The sequence below is a fragment of the Herpailurus yagouaroundi genome, unplaced genomic scaffold (genome assembly GCF_014898765.1).
Source record: "Herpailurus yagouaroundi ecotype Mexico unplaced genomic scaffold, PumYag 28, whole genome shotgun sequence".
NCBI lineage: Eukaryota > Metazoa > Chordata > Mammalia > Carnivora > Felidae > Herpailurus > Herpailurus yagouaroundi.
The window spans coordinates 154004429-154023817 of NW_024412376.1; the positions used below are offsets into that span (position 1 = coordinate 154004429).

Sequence of the window (19389 nt, forward strand, 5' to 3'; positions counted from 1 at the left end):
TGCATTGTATATTTAAACAACATCTTCTTTAGCCATTCATCAGTTGATGGACATTTAGGTTCTTTCCATAATTTGACTATTGTTGAAAGCACTGCTGTAAACATACGGGTACATGTGTCCCTATGCATCAATGCTCCTATATTCCTTGGGTAAATTCCTAGCAGTGCTATTGCTGGGTCATAGGGTAGTTCTATTTTTAATTATTTGAGGAAACTCCACACTGTTTTCCAGAGTGGCTGCACCAGTTTGTGCATGATTAAGTTAAAATGAGGCCTTTACATAAGTGTGCCTTGCTCCAATATGACCAGTGCCTTTATAAGAAGAGGAAACTTGGACATATAAAAAGGTACCAGAGATACACAGAAAAAGACCATTTAAGGACACGGTGATAAAGGGACCATCTGCAAACCAAGAAGAGTTCAAGTTTCAGAAGAAAGCAAACCTGCCAGCATCTTGATCTTGGACATCTAGCTTCAAGGACTGTGAGAAAATAAAATTCTATTGTTTAAGCCACCCAGTCTGTGGTATTCTGCTATGGCCACTCTAGCAAACTAATATCACAACTAGCCTTTAAGATATTTCGTCACACTGGCTGAAAGTTTCTCCCTATTCATAAGACATCTGAGAGTTTAGTGTTCTTAATATTAGACTCAGGAAGCTAATTCTTTTAACAAAATTGAATATAGGGGCACCTAGTTGGCTCAGTCGTTTAAGCATCTGACTCTTGATTTCGGCTGAGGTCATGATCTCACATTTCATGGGTTTGAGCCCTGTGTTGGGCTCTGGGCTGACAGTGCAGATCCTGCTTGGGATTCTCTCTCTCTCTCTCTCTCTCTCTCTCTCTCTCTCTCTCTCCCTCTCTCTCTGGCCCTCCCCCACTTGTACTCTCTCTCTTTTTCTCTCAAAATAAATAAATAAACTTTTTAAAAAATTGTCTTTTAAAAAATAATGTAATGTAAAGAGATGGTGTTTTTTAGACTGTTCTCTGCCCTAAAGTCTTAATACATCCTGAACAATAAAAGTGCTCAGTTTAAAATAAAGAGGGGCAGATTAGAGGGGAAAAATGCAATTCCATCCAGGGCATAGTAGATTAGAACTGAAGAGTACAAGGTTCAAATCGCTGCTCTGCCCTTGGAGAAATTACTTTACCACTTTGTCTGGTTTTCCTTCCAGCTCTAGGACCATTTATGAATATAAATTATCTCCAAAACTGACTATGGAGAGAGAGCTAGATCAATGGCAAAGAATATCTGGTTGTTCTTCCAAAGTAGCCAAACAGCCTGCACAATTGTGAATCAATTTCTTGCCAAATTTCAATAGACTGAAAGGTAATATCATCTTGCGTCTCTCTTACCTGTTAGTAACCAAATTATGACAGCCAGTTAACCAAATTGACTGATCTCACTATCAATACTCTTCATGGAACAGACAACAACCTGCTAATAATTTAATTCCGAAAGAATACCGGTTTAGGGGTAGAAAAATCTAGTTAACATTCCAGCATTGCTATACTGGGCTGTTCCAACCTGAACATTAGTAGGAATATATATATGTATATATATATACATGTACATATATATATGTACATATATATACATATATACACAAATATATACATATATATGTACCTATATATATACATATATATAGGTACATATATATATACATATATATACATATATATACAAATATATACATATATATGTACATATATATACATATATATACATATATATATATACACATATATATATATATATATATATATATATATATATTTCTTTTTCTTTTTTTTTTTTTTAAGGAAGAGAGAGCATGGGAGGGGCAGAGAGAGAGGATGAGAGAAAATCCCAAGCAGGCTCTGCACTGTCAGCACAGAGCCCTTTGAGAGGCCCGAACTCATGAACCATAATATCCTGACATGAGCCAAAATCAAGGTCAGATGTTTAACCAAATGAGCCACCCAGGTTCCCCAGGAATTTATATTTTTAAAAAGCTTCCCCAGCAAGACTGAATATAAAATTTGTAAATTAATGTACTATACTAACTATAAGCTTCGAAAGAACAAAAAAACAAGTCTTTTCATAGTTTTGTCTCTAGTTTCTTGCAAAATCAACAGTACAGAATCAGGAATCAACGTATACTGGTTGAATGAATAAATGATTATGATCTTCTGGAAAACACAGGTATTAATACTCATTACACAGATGTTGCAGATTAACAGAGATAAATGACATATATTACTGTGCAGAGAAGGTGCTCATTAAAGGGTAGTTTTGAGATTACCATTCATTCATCTTATTTTATTTTGTTCCCGTTACAGTGTGACCAGTTTGTGAGGCATCAGAGCTACAAAGGTGACAAGACATTTTCCCCAAGTCTACCACAAAGAGACGCACATTGATTGTATCATACTACAAAAAAATTAGAGCTTCAAAATTCACGTTTTCTTGGCACAGAGTCAATATATTAAACTATTTCTTGGATAGTTCACCATAAGGGAAATCTTAGTTGGCAAAATTAATGAGTTCAAAATCTCAATAGCTGAAATACAAGTGTTTCCGTATGGCCTAGAGGTGGTTTTCTTCCATATGTTATTTAGCCATGTCCTTCCTCAGCCATCTTCTAGGGTCTTTCTGTCTCTGTATTCAGCTGGAGGACTGCGGGACATGGAAAGAGAGCCGGAAGAGGACACAACCTCTTCCTAAACACCTCACTTTGAAAGTGATGCATAACATTTCTGCCCACAGGCCACAGCAAAAGCTGACTGAAGGATCATACCTAGAGGAAAGGGAATCTGGAAAGTGAAGCCCCTCCCTGAGAAACTGCTTTGCAGAGATACCTCCTTGCTGTGCAAATCTGGTGGGAAATTTTAAGCATTTGTGCCAGAGGGGCCCACAATGGGTCAAGCACGGTCTGCCTGAGTCAGGAGAACTTCACAGAAGTGGTAGCACATGGTCTGAGACCAGAATAAAGAATAGGCATTATCCAGTAGATAGGTAAGAATATCCCAGAGGAAGTGAGCAACATGTGCAATGGCCAGCAGGTTAGACACAGAAGATGTTAACGGGAAATAAGGGAGCTTCCATCTTGGTTCTACACTGACTGTGTGATAGTGAATAGTGGATGATGAGTCTGGAGGGACAGCTAAGGAGCTGAAGATGAAGAGCCTAAATGTCATTATAGCAACACCCTATCTTCTCATTCAACTCTCCCTTCCCCTCAGTTTCCATTGATTGGGTACAGGTCCTCACAAACAATCATTCTCATTCTTGCTCATTCATGAGGATCATCTGCTTGCTAGACAAGGCCACTAAGAGTGAAATCTTTACTATTCAATGACTGACCTTTTAATTCTCCCAATTGCCTGTGTAGATAAAGCCTGGTCATGTGTCTCAGCCAATTGGCCCTCTATTGAGAAGAGCAGTGCAAGTTTCTCTCATTGACACAGACATGACTTGAACACACCAAGGACATGGGCAAGGGGGCTGTTCATATAGCGTCTACTAATTAACTGCCTTTTGAAACGTAGGCAGTTCAGTGTATTGTGTCCTGGTATTGTGTTTCCTCATCGATACCCTTCAGCCGAGAGAGTTCAATCCCCAGTGACAGCAATATGTTCATTTATTTTTAATATTCCATGACCTACTCAGGGTTATGGCCTCATTAAAAAACGATTGATGTCTTTGGCATAAGCCTGTGAAGTGTCCTTGTTGTCTGCATTTAAACATGATGAAGAAAGAAAAAAATGAAAAAGGGTTGCCCTAGATCTTTCCAAGACTGTAACAAAAACTGACAAGAGTAATTGTTTGCTACTTTGGGGACTTACAAAAATAGATAACCAATCAAATAAGGTCAGTAAATTTTGTTTCTTCTATATGTGGTTGAAAAGGTGTTATTTTTAAAGTTTTAAATAGTTACCATTAACGGGAAAATCTGGCTTCTTATTAAATTGATTTAATTAATTTTCTGTATAATAATAGGATATGAGAATATGTGGAATCTTTTAAAACTTATTTATGTAAATCCCACAGACCATCTTTTCATTGATCTCTCTATAAATACTGTACTGGGGAGACTCATGAATAATGTGCATAAGTCTGCATGGTCCAGACTAAAATTTTAAGTACTGACAGCTGTCAAGAAAATGTGACTATTTGTAGATTGTGTGGAAATTTACAGACAGTTACAGTAAAGATACGACTTTAAACAGAACATATGTTTGCTCTTGTGGTTGTTGATAACTGATATTTAAAGTGATGTGTTTCTCCTAAAGCCCTTCTTTGTCCTGTAGAATTTTCTGAATGACACAAGAAAATTACATCCTGCTAAGCATCCTTTTGCTAATACCACCATTGTATGACAAACTGATTATTTGAAAACTGGATGTCAACATTTGGTGCATATGTTAGCCCAAGCACTGACTAAGTATCCAGTGTATACAAAGAGTGCTTCGGGAGCTGAGATGCAATGATCAACAAGCTAAGATCCCTGACTTTGACACATTCATAGTTTACCTGGGAAGAGGAGTATGTAAAAATGATTCTACTGAATTTACATAAATGTTAGAAGAAAGATGAACACAAAGCCCTCTGGCAGCAGAGGCAGACAGGAGAATGAAAAGAAATTTGCAAAGGACTTTAGGGTTATATAAATCCAGATTAGAATATCAGACCCTTTACTTCTCTGTTACCTGTGAATGGTGTGATCTTGAGATTCCCATTTTACTTCTCCAATCTCATGGAGATATTTAAAGTACATGATGTTATTAAAAATAATCCAGCAAATGGCTGAAATGATGTCTGACAGAGTATATTCCTCCAAGTGTTTGTTCTTGAAAGGTCTTGAAAGAAAAGTAAAAGTTTACTAGGTAGAGAAGAAAGGAAAGAGGAATATTCTAGGACAGAAGAAAAAGATGCAAAGGTACAAAGCTGTATGAGATCAGTGACTTAGGGTTCCATTTCCTTTGCTTCAAACAAAAGAGAAAAATAGCAAATTCCTATTTAAGAATAAAATAAGAAAAAATAATGCATGTTGAACACTGTCTAAAAAACCTCATAAAGCTTCAAGTTCAGTACATCCTATTTTACCAACAAAGAAGCTGAGATGCCAAGATATGAATTAACTTGCTCTGGATTATTAGACTAAGTACCAAAGCCTACAGAACACTGACAGAACCAATTGCTGGCCAGGTTGTGGAGCAACAGAAACTCTAATTCACTGTTTATGGGAATGTAACATGGTACAACCACTCTGGAAACCAGTTTGGCAGTTTCATACTAAATAAACATACTCTTGCCGTATGATCGAGCAATCCTGCTCCTTGATATTTACCCAGATGGGTTGAAAACTTACATCCACACAAAAACATGTACACAAATGTTTATAGTAGCTTTATTCATAACTACCAAAACTTGAAAGCAATGAAAATGTCTTTCAATAGGTGAATGGGGGTAAGGGGGAAACAGTGTCACCTCCAGTGCTGAGTAAAGAAAAGAGCTATCAAAACCTTGTTAAGGTAAGAGATTAACTTAAATGCATATTACTAAGTGAAAAAAGCCAATTCATGAAAACTATATACTGTATAATTCCAACTATGACATTCTGGAAAAGATAGAACTATTGAGACAGCAAAAAGATCAGTGGTTGCCAAGGTTGCTAGTCAGGGGTAAGAATGATGGACAGATAACAGAAGATGTTTAAGACAGGAAAAATACTCTGTATGAAACCCAATAGTAGATAAATTTCATTGTACATTTGTGCAAACACAAAGAATGTTTAACACTAAGAGTGAACAATCATGTAAACAAGGGACTTTGGGTAATTATGATGTGTCCATGTATGTTCGTCATCATCAATTTTAACAAAGGTACCACTCTCTTAGGAGCTATTGATAATGGGAAAGGCTGTGTTCATGTGTAGGGGCACAGGGGTATAGGGCACTCTCTGTACCTTCCCCTCAATTTTGCTGTGAACCTAAAACTGCTCTTAAAAAAATAAACTCCTAATAAAAAAATAATAAAATCTAAAATTCATGTCCACTTAATCTTATCTCCAAAACCTATGCTATTTTCATCTCATTAAAACTTGGACTACGATTTAACAATTCTAATTAGCACTGTATTAGGGAGAGAATTCTTACCACTCAAAAGTATGAATCCAATATAAAAAATATCTCAGGTCACTTCTCCACCAGACTCCTTGGTAGCTGTCAGTGGGAGATCCTTGTCATTGTCCCCTCACCTCCTCTAACCCCAAGGAGCCCTAAAAGTCTCAATCATGTGTGAGTATATCTCCATACATGTTGGCCAGGCTGGTGTTCAGATTGGCAGTGCCTGCTGGGAGCTCTATCACCTGGAACACAGCATCCAGCCCAATGGCCAGATGCCAAGTGACAAGACCACTGGGGGAGGAGATGACTCCTTCAACACCTTCTTCAATGAGATGGGTGCTGGAAAGCAAGTGCCCAGGGCAGTTTTTGCAGACCTGAAACCCACAGTCATTGATGAAGTTCACACTGGCACCTACTTCCAGTTCTTCCATCATGAACAGCTCATCACAAGCAAGGAAGATGCTGCCAATAACGATACCCGAGGACACTACACCATTGGCAAGGAGATCACTGACCTTGTCTTAGACAGAATTCGTAAGCTGGCTTACCAGTGCACAGGTCTTCAGGGCTTCTTGGTTTTCCACAGCTTTGGAGGGGAAACTAGTTCCATGTTCACCTGCCTGATGGAATGTTTCTCTCTCGATTATAGCAAGAAGTTCAACCTGGAGTTCTCCTTTTATCCAACCCCCTATGTTTCCACAGCTGTAGTGGAACCCTACAACTACATCCTGACTACCCACACCACCCTGGAGCACTTTGATTGCACCTTCATGGTAGACAATGAGACCATCTATGACATCTGTTGTAGAAACCTTGATATTGAACACCCAAACTGTACTAATCTTAACCGCCTAATTAGCCAGATTGTGTCTTCCATTACTGCTTCCTTCAGATACGATGGAGCCCTGAATGTTGATCTGATTCCAGACCAGCCTGATGCCCGATCCCTGCATCCACTTACCTCTGGCCACATATGCCCTGTCATCTCTGCTGAGAAAGCCTACCACGAACAGCTTACTGCAGCAGAGATCACCAATGCATGCTTTGAGCCAGCTAACCAGATGGCTCCAAATGTGATCCTTGCCGTGGTAAATACATGGCTTTCTGCCTGTAGTACCATGCTGATGAGGTTCCCAAAGATGTCAATGCTGCCATTGCCACCATCAAGACCAAGTGTACCATCTAGTTTGTGGACCGGTGCCCCACTGGCTTCAAAGTTGGCACTAATTACCAGCCTCCAACCATGTGGTACCTGGTGGAGACCTGGCAAAAGTACAGGCAGCTGTGTGTATGCTGAGCAACACCACAGTCATTGCTGAGGCCAGGGCTCGCCTAGACCACAACTTTGACCTGATGTATGCCAAGCATGCCTGTGTGTACTGGTATGTGGATGAGGGCATGGAGGAAGGAGAGTTTTCTGAGGCCCATGCCTTTGAGAAGGAGTATGAAGAAATTGGAGCAAATAGTGCTGAGAGAGAGGATAAGGGTGAAGAGTATTAACCTGTCTGCTACAATTTTACACTCTGTTGTCCTGGGACTATCTTAGGACTTCTTGGAAGCTGTCCATTGTGGCCCTAACTTGTGAATAAAAGTGATGTTTCTATTTTAAATGTCAAAAAAAAAAAAAATCTCAGTCAAGTTGGTTGTTGACCGAATTATCCAGCAGTATTTTATTTAATACTTAACAGCAAGGATGTATAATTATCTCTGTATAGAAATTGAGGCTCAGAGAAATAATACTGAAGTCCTTAAGCATAAATGAGAAAACTCAGAAATCTAAAACTTTGGGGTCACCAGCTCACAAGCGGTAGAGTTAAGAATCAAACCCAATTCTATCTGACTCCAAACCCCCATGTCTTTTCCACCACATCTGGATGCCTCTTTTGATTTATAATTTGGCCAAAAACTATACCTATATAAAATTAACTGCATCTGGACATATCTAACTTGGACTGTTAACCTTGGACTGTTGTCTTGTATATATCACTGAAAATGATCCATAACTCTCTTTCATCAATCTCCTTTTGGGAAGAACTGTATTTAAATAAACTGACCAAAAAATGAAATGGAAGTTCAGAATGACCGGCACTATAAAAAACAGGAAAATTACAAAGTAAAATCCCCCAGCATCACTCCCCTCTGTCTTACATGTGGACTCTGATGGTCTTTGCCCCCATTCTAGATTAGTTAAGTCAGAATGTGCTTCTCCAAAGAAACTTTTATAGCCCAGATGAAATACTATCCCGAAAAGCTGATAAAACAAATAATCTTTAAACCAGGTAATATCAAAACAGCAGCTCTCAGGCAGTTAATACAAATACAACCACAATCCAGACATTCAGATTTCAAAAGTTTTTCTCTTTACAAACATACTGATTTCAAATTTAGCAGTAGTATCAAAAGTGGGCTTGAAAATAAGATTACATATAATAATATATAATATAATATAATATAATATAATATAATATAATCAATATATTATATATAATTATATATTAATTAATACTATATTAATGTAGAAATAATATAATTAATTATATAATTAATATATTATATTATATTATATTATATTATATTATATATAATGTACCTATACATATATAAATAAGATTTGTATGTACTATACATAAGAATGATTTATATATAGGCATGCCTGGGTGGCTTAGTCAGTTAAGCCTCAGACTCTTGGTTTCAGCTCAGGTCATGATCTTACAGTTCCTGAGATCAAGCCCCGCATTGGGTGCCCCTCCCCCTGCTCACACTCTCTCTCTCAAAATAAATAAACAAAATATTTATATACAAACATATAAGTATATAATATAGTACATATAATGTACATAGTATATAATATGTGATATATGTTACATCAGATAGATCTTTCTCCTCAGGTCACTTTCAGAAATACAGTTTCTGAAATACAAATCACAGTTGTGGCTGTGATGTTGCTGTGGTTAGCCGTATCAGAGATTATGTGAAGAATGAGAGGAATTAGACCCTTGAATGGCTGGGATCCATTTTCCCTATTCAGTTACTATTCCTATTCAACAGATAACTAACATTAACTAAGCACATTCAATGAGCCAAGTGTAAGAATGTTCATGTATTTTTCTACACAGTCCTTACACCATCCCTAGGAGACCTTGCTAATTTTGTCTCTATGCTGTACATGACAAAGCTGTAACACTAATAAGTTAAATTACTGCTTATGTTCTTGTAGCTGATATGGAAAAGAGAAGCAGGATTCATAGCCAGGCAATCTGGCTTCAGAGTCTACATTTGATTTCCTCTCCAAGTGCTCATTTAGTGTATACTACATAGTAGATACTGTGCCAATGCTTTCACTACCATTTAATACATTCATTTTTTTACCTCCTGGCCACCTGCATTTGAGACAGCTCAGGTAACTGACCGATCAAACGCATCACTCCTTTTTCTCTCCCCTATCACCTTAGAAAGCTTGGATAAGGAGTGGTCTCTGCAAAACGGGATATGAGGTTGTGGAAAATGCTCTAACGTACTCTAAGAAGTGTCTTGTGCTCCCAAAGTAGCTTTTGGTTAGGGGTGCAAAACAGATAACAAGGCATGCAGCCTTTTGAAGTCCAACCAGATGAAGGAACAATCGATGGCCAGCTGCAGAGCTCAGACCTACAAAACTCCTCCGCCAATTCCCAGTCATCTTCCCAGGGAGCCACATTGTTCTCATCAGCATGCTCCATAAATTTTGCAGTAGGATGCGAGCTGCTGGCTTGAAGCTGACACTGATTGAAAAACCTCGCCCCAGGCCAACGGCTGTAAGAAGAGAACTTGGGGGTCCAGAAGGAAACACCGAGGCTTGTTGTTCAGCAGATTTGTCAGCATTTAGAGATCACAGGAGAGATAGAGAACACCAAGATAAGGCTAATTCCCCCAAGGGGAAATATTGTAGGGCTATAATTTCTTTTTCTTTCTTTCCTTCTTCTTCTTTTCCTTTTTTTTTTTTTTTTTTTTTTTTGTTACTTTGGTCAAGCAAAAACAAAAATTCAGTATCAGGCAGGTTATTCTTGGTAGTTACAAAAGGATATTAAGGAGATTAGGTCTGCCAGGGTTTTTTTGTTTTTTTTCTCTTTACCTTCCAGTGAACTTTCTCCTTTCTCCCTTCAAGCAATAGAGGGTGACTAGGCTACAGAAACCAGGTTTTGTCTCATTAGAGAGTAGCCAAGGGCTCTCTAAACTCATAAAGCCAGAGAAAGATCACAGATAAAACAAGAGAGGACATTCAGGTGGGGATGACAAGAGAGTGCCGAGAGGGTTATGTTAATAATTACAGTCTGACAGTAGGAATGAGACCCCTATTAAAAAAAAGCTACTTTATGATATCTTAACAGCACTTTCAAAATGTGCATAATAAAGCCAATTTTGAAGTTTCCCACCTCCCTTCCCCAATAAACCTAACAGTTCTCCCCAGGAAGTTATTCAAAAAACAAAAGTAAATACTTTCCTTTTTCAAGCAGAACTGAAGTCATTTTTACAACAGGAAGAAAATGAAATAAAACATGCACTATAATGCATCGAGATTGCCTTCTTTAGCATGCTAGAAATTCTGGAGGGCACATGTTTGGATCCATAAGGCAATTTCCCTTGCTAAAAAGCTTACAGTTCACTCTTTCCAAGCTCTCTCTGAATTTGACTCTAACCATTCCAGGTCTTTCCTTTCTATCTCTCCCTTGCTTTTCTATCACATTCCCAGGTATCTGTCAGTGTACAGTTAAGTTGTTTCACGACACTTCACTTTCGTGTTTATTTGTTCATGCTACAAATTTTCCAACAGACACCTGGGGATGAACACTGGCTGGGAGTAATGTAAAAATGAGAAAAATCGGGTCCTCACTTTGATTAAATCACAGCACTGGAAAAATAGATAGATGCATAAATGTGTAATTACACATTGTGAAGCGTTATAATGTAATGTTTATAAACACATTCCATGAGGTCCAGTGCACCTGGCTTTGAACATTAACCTTTTCACTTATTAAGTACATTGACCTTGGTTAAGTTACTTAAATTTTCTGAACCGTGATTTCTTCAGTAAAGTGAAGATTAATGCTCACTTCAAAGGGTTAAAGCAGCAATGAAAATAAATGTGGTGTATAAAATGCTTAATAGTGAATATTCTAGTAATGTGGCACGTAATATAGTAATAAATAGTAAATAGTAATGTGGCACGTTAGATAAGTGAAGTATTGTGGAGGGGCATGGGAAGGTCTGACACAGCTAAGGCTTCCCACAAGATGTAAAATTGGAGGCTGGGTCTAAAACAGGTATCACAGGCAGAGATGTAAAAGGTAGCTAACGGGACATCCTACAAGTGAAATCCATATACAAGTACACAGAATGACAAGTAATTATTTGTGATTGAAGTGTAGGTTCATACTGGGTGATAGAAGCAAATGAAACTTGAAAAATGAGTTGGGAGAAGACTATGAATGGACTTCTGTTCCGTGCTAAGGAATTTTAATCTCTGAAAATGGGAAATAATTAAAGCTCTATCAGAAGTAATATAAAATCGCAGAAGCCTCCTTTAGAAAGGGAAATGTGAAGCTCAAAGTGCTGTGTAGTCCATGGGTAAGAGTAGGAGGAAGCTGGGGGCAGAAAACCAGTTCAGGGATATAGCAAGAATCTATATATAATATTTAGATATTATATATACATATATATGTGTATATATATATAAATTTATATTTTATGTAAGCATGTTTGTATTATATAATAATATAGATACAATAAAACCTACATGTATACATTAACATAAAAGCAGTAAAACCTAAAATCGAGCAGTAGTAATAAAAATGAAAATAGTGGGGGTGCCTGTGTGGTTCAGTAGGTTAAGTGTATGACACTTGATTTTGGCTCAGGTCATGATCCCAGGATTATGGGATCTAGAGCCCTGTGTCAGGCTCTGTGCTGGGCATAAATACCTCTTGGGATTCCCTCTCTCCCTCTCCCTCTCCCTCTACCCTCTCCCCCAACTCATACATTCTCTCTCTCTCTCTCAAAATAAATAAACATTTTTTAAAAAGAAAGTAGGGATGGGAGTGAGAGAGAAGAACACAGGAGGGGCGCCTGTGTGGCTCAGTTGGTTAAGCGTCTGACTCTTGGTTTCAGCTCAGGTCATGATCTCAGTTGTGAGACCATGCTTATGATGGGCTCTGCACTGACAGTGTGGATCCTGCTTGGGATCCTCTCTCCCCCCTCTCTCTGCCCCTCCTCTGCTGGTGTGCTCTCTCTCTCTGTCTCTCATAAATAAATAAATAAACAAAAAAACAAACAAGCAAACAAATTTAAGAAAAAAAGAACAGAGGAACTTTATGACTGAGTTGATATAGGTGATTAGGAATGTGGATATGCCAAAGGCATTTCCAAGGCTTATAGCCTGGGAAACTGAATGATTTGTGATACCCTTCATGATTATATATAATTCAAGATAATAGAGGGAGTATGGTGGTTTGGATTATTATTCCCCAATTCTTTATGGTCACCCCATATATGGCCACACCCTTTACAAGGTGACTTTGCAGTACCTCCCACTGAAAGTAGGTACCTTTCCTTGTTTCACTGATGTTGAGCTTGGCTATGTGATTTACTTTGGCCAATGGAATAGGGATCAAAGTGTCAGTACACCAACTGCAGGCTGAGGCTTTAATAGCTATCGTTTATTTCTGCTCAGACTGATGTATTCATTTTAGGGATGCACTAGGAGAAGTGCACACTCCAGGTCGCTTTCGGTCCAAAAAGAATGAGAAAGCACATGAAGCATACACAAGTCCAATCCATAACCTAGGGAAAATCCCAGTCCAGCCCAGCCAAGCGACAGCCTGAAGCAAGCTTCTCGAACTAACCTGCAAACCCTATAAGCAAGAAAAATAAATTCTTACTGTTATATACCTTTTTTAATTTGTTTACTTAAAAACATTTCTTTTAATCTTTATTTTTGAGAGAGAGAGACAGAGTGTGAGTGGGGAAGGGGCAGAGACAGAGAGGGAGACATAGAATCCGAAGCAGGCTCCAGGCTCTGACCTGTCAGCACAGAGCCCGATGTGGGACTTGAACTCACAAACTGCGAGATCATGACCTAAGCCAAAGTTGGACGCTTAACCAACTGAGCCACCCAGGCACCCCTATACTTTCTTTTTTTTAAATTGCAGCATGATAATATTATAAAATATTTTATTATAAAATATTATAAATATTTTATATTTTATTTTATTTTATTTTATTTTATTTTATTTTATTTATGCCTTCTTGAAATAGTGTTGGTTCAGCACTATTGTGGCAATAGTCCCCTAACAGACAGAAACAGTGACATTTGAGTATTTGGTTCCAACTTGTTCCCAAGGCCCAACTATCTCTCCACCCTTGGATTTTCTGAGCTGCCACAACAGTACTTCAATTAGTCCTTTTTTTTTGTCTTCTGAAGTGGAATAGAGTAGTATCTGTTATTTGTCACCCACTGAATTTTATTAGACTTAAAATTCTGTGAGATATTTTAATCTTAATTATCTTTCCAGATACAATAGTAGAATAATGAGACCACATGTTGGACCAGGAATTACGGATAGGAAAGGGCCATTTCATGAAAGATTTAGTCAATTTGTGAATTAATTAATTAATTAATTACAGAGTGAATTCCATAGCTATAGACTATATAGCTAAGCATCTTGAAACCATGTTTCACTGAGGAGTAACAAAAGGACTGAATTAAAGAGTATGGGTAATATAAATATTTAAGATGTGGTTAAATAAAGAATGGATTGAGAAGGAATATGAATGTAAAGAGACTAAGAAATAAGGGTGTTGTTAAAGCAAAATAAGAGTTTTATGAAAGAGGAAGTGGTAAACAATATCAAATAGCAATTAGGTTAGATAACCGTTAGCAGAATTAGATTATGAGTGAATTTTTCCTCTGAGCAATTACAGTTATGTTTGTGCCAGAGGAGTCTGAGAGTCTTTGCAGAGAACAAACTTTCAGAGAGAGGAAAAGCCTTCCAGATACTAAAACGTATCTGGAAAGGAAAAAATGAGCGGGGGGCAGGGGGGGGTTTGGTTAGAGAGGAGAGGAAAGAAGGAAAAAATTGACAAGCCCCAAGGTTGTGCTTAAGACATTTCCTGCACATGAGTTGATTCTCCTCTACTTCAATTTCTAGTAGACTGAGATTGGTGATTAAATCAAAGCAGTTTATATTTATATATTTACATTATAATGAGTCATGCTGTGTACAAATGAATTCTTTAGAAAATGTAGTGTTTAAAATTTTGTCCCATTTTTTTTTGTCTTTAAAATTCCCACATTAAAAACTCTACTCAATTCTTACTAAACATGAATAGAGGCAAATAAAACCAATTATGTGATCATAGTTTTTGTGTCTAACAAACTAGCCTTGGCTTACTTAGGCATTTTATCTACCATAGGAAAACAAGTTTCAAATTGGATACTAGAACACATTGACTGTCCTTAATTGGATCTGTCCAAATTAGCTGAATTTACTTTAAAAACAGATGTGCTACGAATGTCCTCACTGAATGAACCATGAAGGGAGAGAATTTTTATGTCTCTTTTTATAATTATGTTTCCTGTATATAGAACAGTGTCTGACATATAGTGGTTCTCAGAGAGTGTCTATTGAATGAATCAATAAGTGAACATGTGTCTTTGGTTTGTTTGCCCTCTCTCAGTCTTAAGTCTTGAACAATATGCTCTCAAGGTTTTCCTCTCTCCCTCTGCCTTTTTCCTCCGTTTCAATTAGTAAAATCTGGATAGGAGTTTCCACTATGATGAGAATACACTATAGCGTATGTATGTATATATGTTTATACGTTTATAGTTATTATGCTTACTCAGTAATAGCACCCACATAGCAATGTTCTTGAAAGAACTTGCAATCAGTCTTGTTTCATGCTTCTTTTGGAGTAAATATTAAAGTAGATGAGTAGAGCAGTAAGTGTATCAAGGTGGTGGTATGGTCGTACTCAGTGGAATGCTAGAGTACTGGGTATAGGAGAATTCATCTGGTTTTAGAAGTTAAAGTATAGGGACAGTTTTCACATACTCTGTCTCTGCCCCTGACAAAGATTAACAGGACTTTGTCAGGTTGTCAGAGTCACAAGCAAACAGGGTAGAATTCAAGGCAAGCCTCCTTACCTGGATAAAAACAGGAGTGTCTATCAGAGAATGGCACAATAAGTCAGAGAGAGTAATCAGAGCCAAGACCAGAGTCAGGCTATAGTTTGGGAAAGCACATCTTCAGGAGGGGTGTGAAGACTGCCTACTGGATTAAGATTACCATTGTAAGATCTTATCTGACCAACTAGGTTTGGACATTAAATGGGATTGAGTCTGCAGGCCTGGAGACCAGCAGTAGCTGACCTTCCCTGTGGCCAGGAAATACTGGTAGATGGTCTCCTTGTGAAAGCCCAGATAAGACCACTGCCCTGTATTTACCATGCAATCTGGAAGGGTATCCAAGACATGATAGTTTGTTTTTAAGTCTATCTCCTAAACCTCTGAACCTCTGAATATTTTCCCGTTTTTTCTAACACACTGTAAACTTTGCTAAGAATGTTTTAATGCAATGGTTTGTTTTGACAAAATAAATTTCTGCTTCATTTACATTTATTATAATTTATAGAATGTCTGATATCTAGGAGTTCATTGAGGTTCATTCAAGTTCTTTGGGTCAGGAAACAGGCCATTTCTGGAGACCATTTCAATTTGGGGCAATGTAAGCATCAGATACTATAACTAGACAAAAATTTCAAGTGCAGCTAAACTAATGTTTACTAAAGAATATTTTCTGTGGTTTCTTAAGTGAGAAAAATATCAAATAATATCAAATAATGTTGAGAAATGCCACACATTTACTCCTTTTTTGAAATTTCTCAAAGCATATTAGATTTTAAAATGTGAAAGCTTTACTTCAATGAAAACTATGTATGTTTCAGCCACCTTCAAATAGTGAACCATAGACCACTTTATGTGCAACGCATCAATAAATAACTAGTAGAACACTAGTAGCACTGAACAGCTGAAGTCATTCAAATGTGGACATTTTGTTCTCTTTATTTCAGGAGTTTGAGGGGTCCTTAGCACAAGAATCTGTTCTTTTTCTTCTTGTTTTCTCATTCTACCCATCTTCCATTTGGGACTGTCTCTGCTTTCGCTTCAACTATTTCCCACACCAAGCTGAAACTGACTCCAAGAAACTTTACTTGATTTACAGAATTTTTCTGAGGCCCATACTCTCATCTTTAACTACTTTCTGGACTTTTGCCCTTGGTTGTCGTACTAGAACACTTAACTACTCATTCTATGCCTCCCCCAACCTCTTTCCCATCAGAATGGATTACACCAACATACACTTGAGAATTCTTGAATTCCCTCTCCTATGTTACCTTCCTCATCATCCCATTAAAACAGTCTCAAAACCCTGTCACTTTCACCACCAAAGAGCTTGCAAATCTTCATCTCTTCTTGCACACATTAACACAAAAGAGTTATATTAATTTGAGTTTCCTGTGACAACAAAATCTGAGACAGGGACTTGAGTGAGGGTAGTTGATTGGTGAGGTGATCCCAGAGCAGGAATAAGAGAGCTGGAAGAGTGAGCCAGTGAAGGAAGAAAAATCAATCAAAGCTGTGTTACTGTGCTGCTTCCCTCTGTGGGTAATGGAGCTCAGTGGTGCTGGGGAAGCTCTGCAGAACCATGGAGAATGAACCTCAGAATTTTCCCTCTGAAGGATGGGAAGTGGGTCTTTATTCCTTCTCCCCTTCCCATATCCCTTCTCCTTTCCCATTGAAAGGGTGGCCCCAGGAATGTTAAATCTCCAGAACTTCTGAGCTACTCTGCAAATAAGTTCTGAGACAGAAAAGCTGACATAAGTGAGGTGCTTGAAATAGCATGCTGTCCCAGGGCACAGAACTGCCCAACAGAGCTTCAGGGGAAACCAGCATAGTGGGTAAAGGAAGCAGTGTTTGCTAAACAGCCTTTTAACTACTCTTATCTATTTAACTAATCTAGGCTTCCCCCTCTGGAAACCATTCTTCACCCTGTCTCCAGAACAATCATTCTTACATTTGTATCCATCAATGCAACACAATTTCTTAAGTGCATTCTCTTTGCCAGGTACTGCTCTATGTGTTGGTGAACAGGACCAGGACCAGTTTTTTAATTTACACTCTAAAAGGACACAGATAAAAATAAGCAAGACAGCAAGGACAACATAATTAATATCAGAGAGTGGTAGATCCAATGTAGATAATTAAAATGAGTATGTAAAAAAAGACTGGGTAGGTACTCGAAATTACCTAGAAAGCTATTACAAAGAAAAAAAAGACAAATGACTTAGTTTGGCTCACTAGAAGTGGGTGTGCAGAGGAGTGTATGGATCCAAAATACGTTTAGGAGTTAGTGGAGTGAGAGTGAATGGGATATGAAGGGCAAGGGAAAAAGAAAAACATGAAAGATGCCTAAATATTTGGTTTGAGCACTCAACAGATAGCATTACCATTTTTTGAGACAGGGAAGCCTGGGGGAAGAGTGAGTCTCAGGAAGAAATAATGGGTCTCTGTTGACCCATGTTAAACTTGGGATTATTATTAAGGTATACGTGTGGAGGTAAACTTAAATGTGAAATTGTTACTCTCTCACTTAAAAATTCTTCTAGAATTCTATTTGCCCTCAGGATAAAGACCAAACTTGTTAGTAAGACACATAGTGTGCTTACAAAACCATCCTTTTCATCCAACTACATATTCTAACATTTAGTCACATTGATATCTATTTGCAAGTCTCAAAATATCACGTTCTCTTCATGCCTCTCTATATGTTGCTTCCCTACAACATATTTCTATTCTTTCTTATTCCTTCACTCTCTTCCAAACTTGGTCCTGGTTAATCCTTTGCAGACCTTTCCTGACAACCCTGTCCTGAGTTGAGTTCATCCAATCCTGAGTTGCAAACACCTCATCTTCAGTCTGTGTTCTCTGTACTTGTGTGTAACATAATGCTTAACACATCATGTACTGTATTTTCCTCCATTCTTCATTTATTTTCCCCATTAGTTGATGTGCAGGAAATTTGTACTTCCGGTATTTAACACTTTTCCTCAATAGTATTAAAGAGCTGATTCTGGTGCTTGAGTAAATCAATTAAGAAAAGAATAAATGATAGATGACTGGAAAAAAGAGACAGTTGAACATCACACATGTTCAGTTAGCTACACATTCTTGAGTACAATATAACATTAGTTTTACTCTATTCATTAGGGTTCTTTCTTTGGAGGTTTATAATGTCATGTTTGTAATTAATTAGAAATCTTCTTACTTCTACTTAGTAGTTAAAATTTATAACTATGTATATAATAAATAGTAAGCTGAAGAAAATATTGAACAATTCATTTTCATTTATTATTTGTACCTACTTCCCCTCCCCTCAAAAAGGGTAATTTAATGTAGCAAACTGATGATAAATATAATAAAAGGATAAATTACACTTTGAAGAAGATGAGGAAATCAGGGAAGATATAATTTAAGGGTGAGTAAACAAAATAAAGCCATCAGTCAACTAAATAGCCACAGGGTTCAAAGCTAGCCAAAGGCATAGAAATATTTGGAAATAATGATTTTTTTTAACGTTTATTTATTATTTTTGGGACAGAGAGAGACAGAGCATGAACGGGGGAGGGGCAGAGAGAGAAGGAGACACAGAATCGGAAACAGGCTCCAGGCTCCGAGCCATCAGCCCAGAGCCCGACGTGGGGCTCGAACTCACGGACCGCGAGATCGTGACCTGGCTGAAGTCGGACACTCAACCGACTGCGCCACCCAGGCGCCCCGGAAATATGATTTTTAAAAGTCAGTTCAAAATGGAATCATCAGTTTTAAAAGAGTTACAGTTTCCATAGGAAAAAAAGCAAATAAAAAAAAAATACTGAAGTTAAGTAGAATATTTCTGAACCAAGCAACAAATATATTCCCTCTGAAGAAGAGAATGGTGTGTTCAAGTAGGTTTATTTAGAATAAATTCTAGTGTTCTTTCCCTTATAGAATAATATGATTCAATGATAACAGTTGTAAGGCTAGGTTTGTGGGTCAGTCCAGGTTCAATCAGAGAAGGAGAATCTCTGGGATATATATTTAATGAGAAGATTTGTTACAGATATTTGACCATATGCAATTGTGAGAGCAGGATAAGCAATTTCTATAGGTTATTGAGTTCATGTCTGATATTAAAGCTTGAAGTCTG

The 19389-nt window shown here is 37.7% G+C and overlaps 1 long non-coding RNA gene and 1 pseudogene across 1 annotated transcript in view; one reads left to right on the plus strand and one right to left on the minus strand.

Annotated features, from left to right (window-relative positions):
* Nucleotides 1-19389, minus strand: part of LOC121037763 (uncharacterized) — a 277844-nt gene that overhangs the window by 115874 nt on the left and 142581 nt on the right. The window lies entirely within an intron of this gene.
* On the plus strand, nucleotides 6123-7612 carry LOC121037757 (tubulin alpha-1C chain-like; annotated as a pseudogene).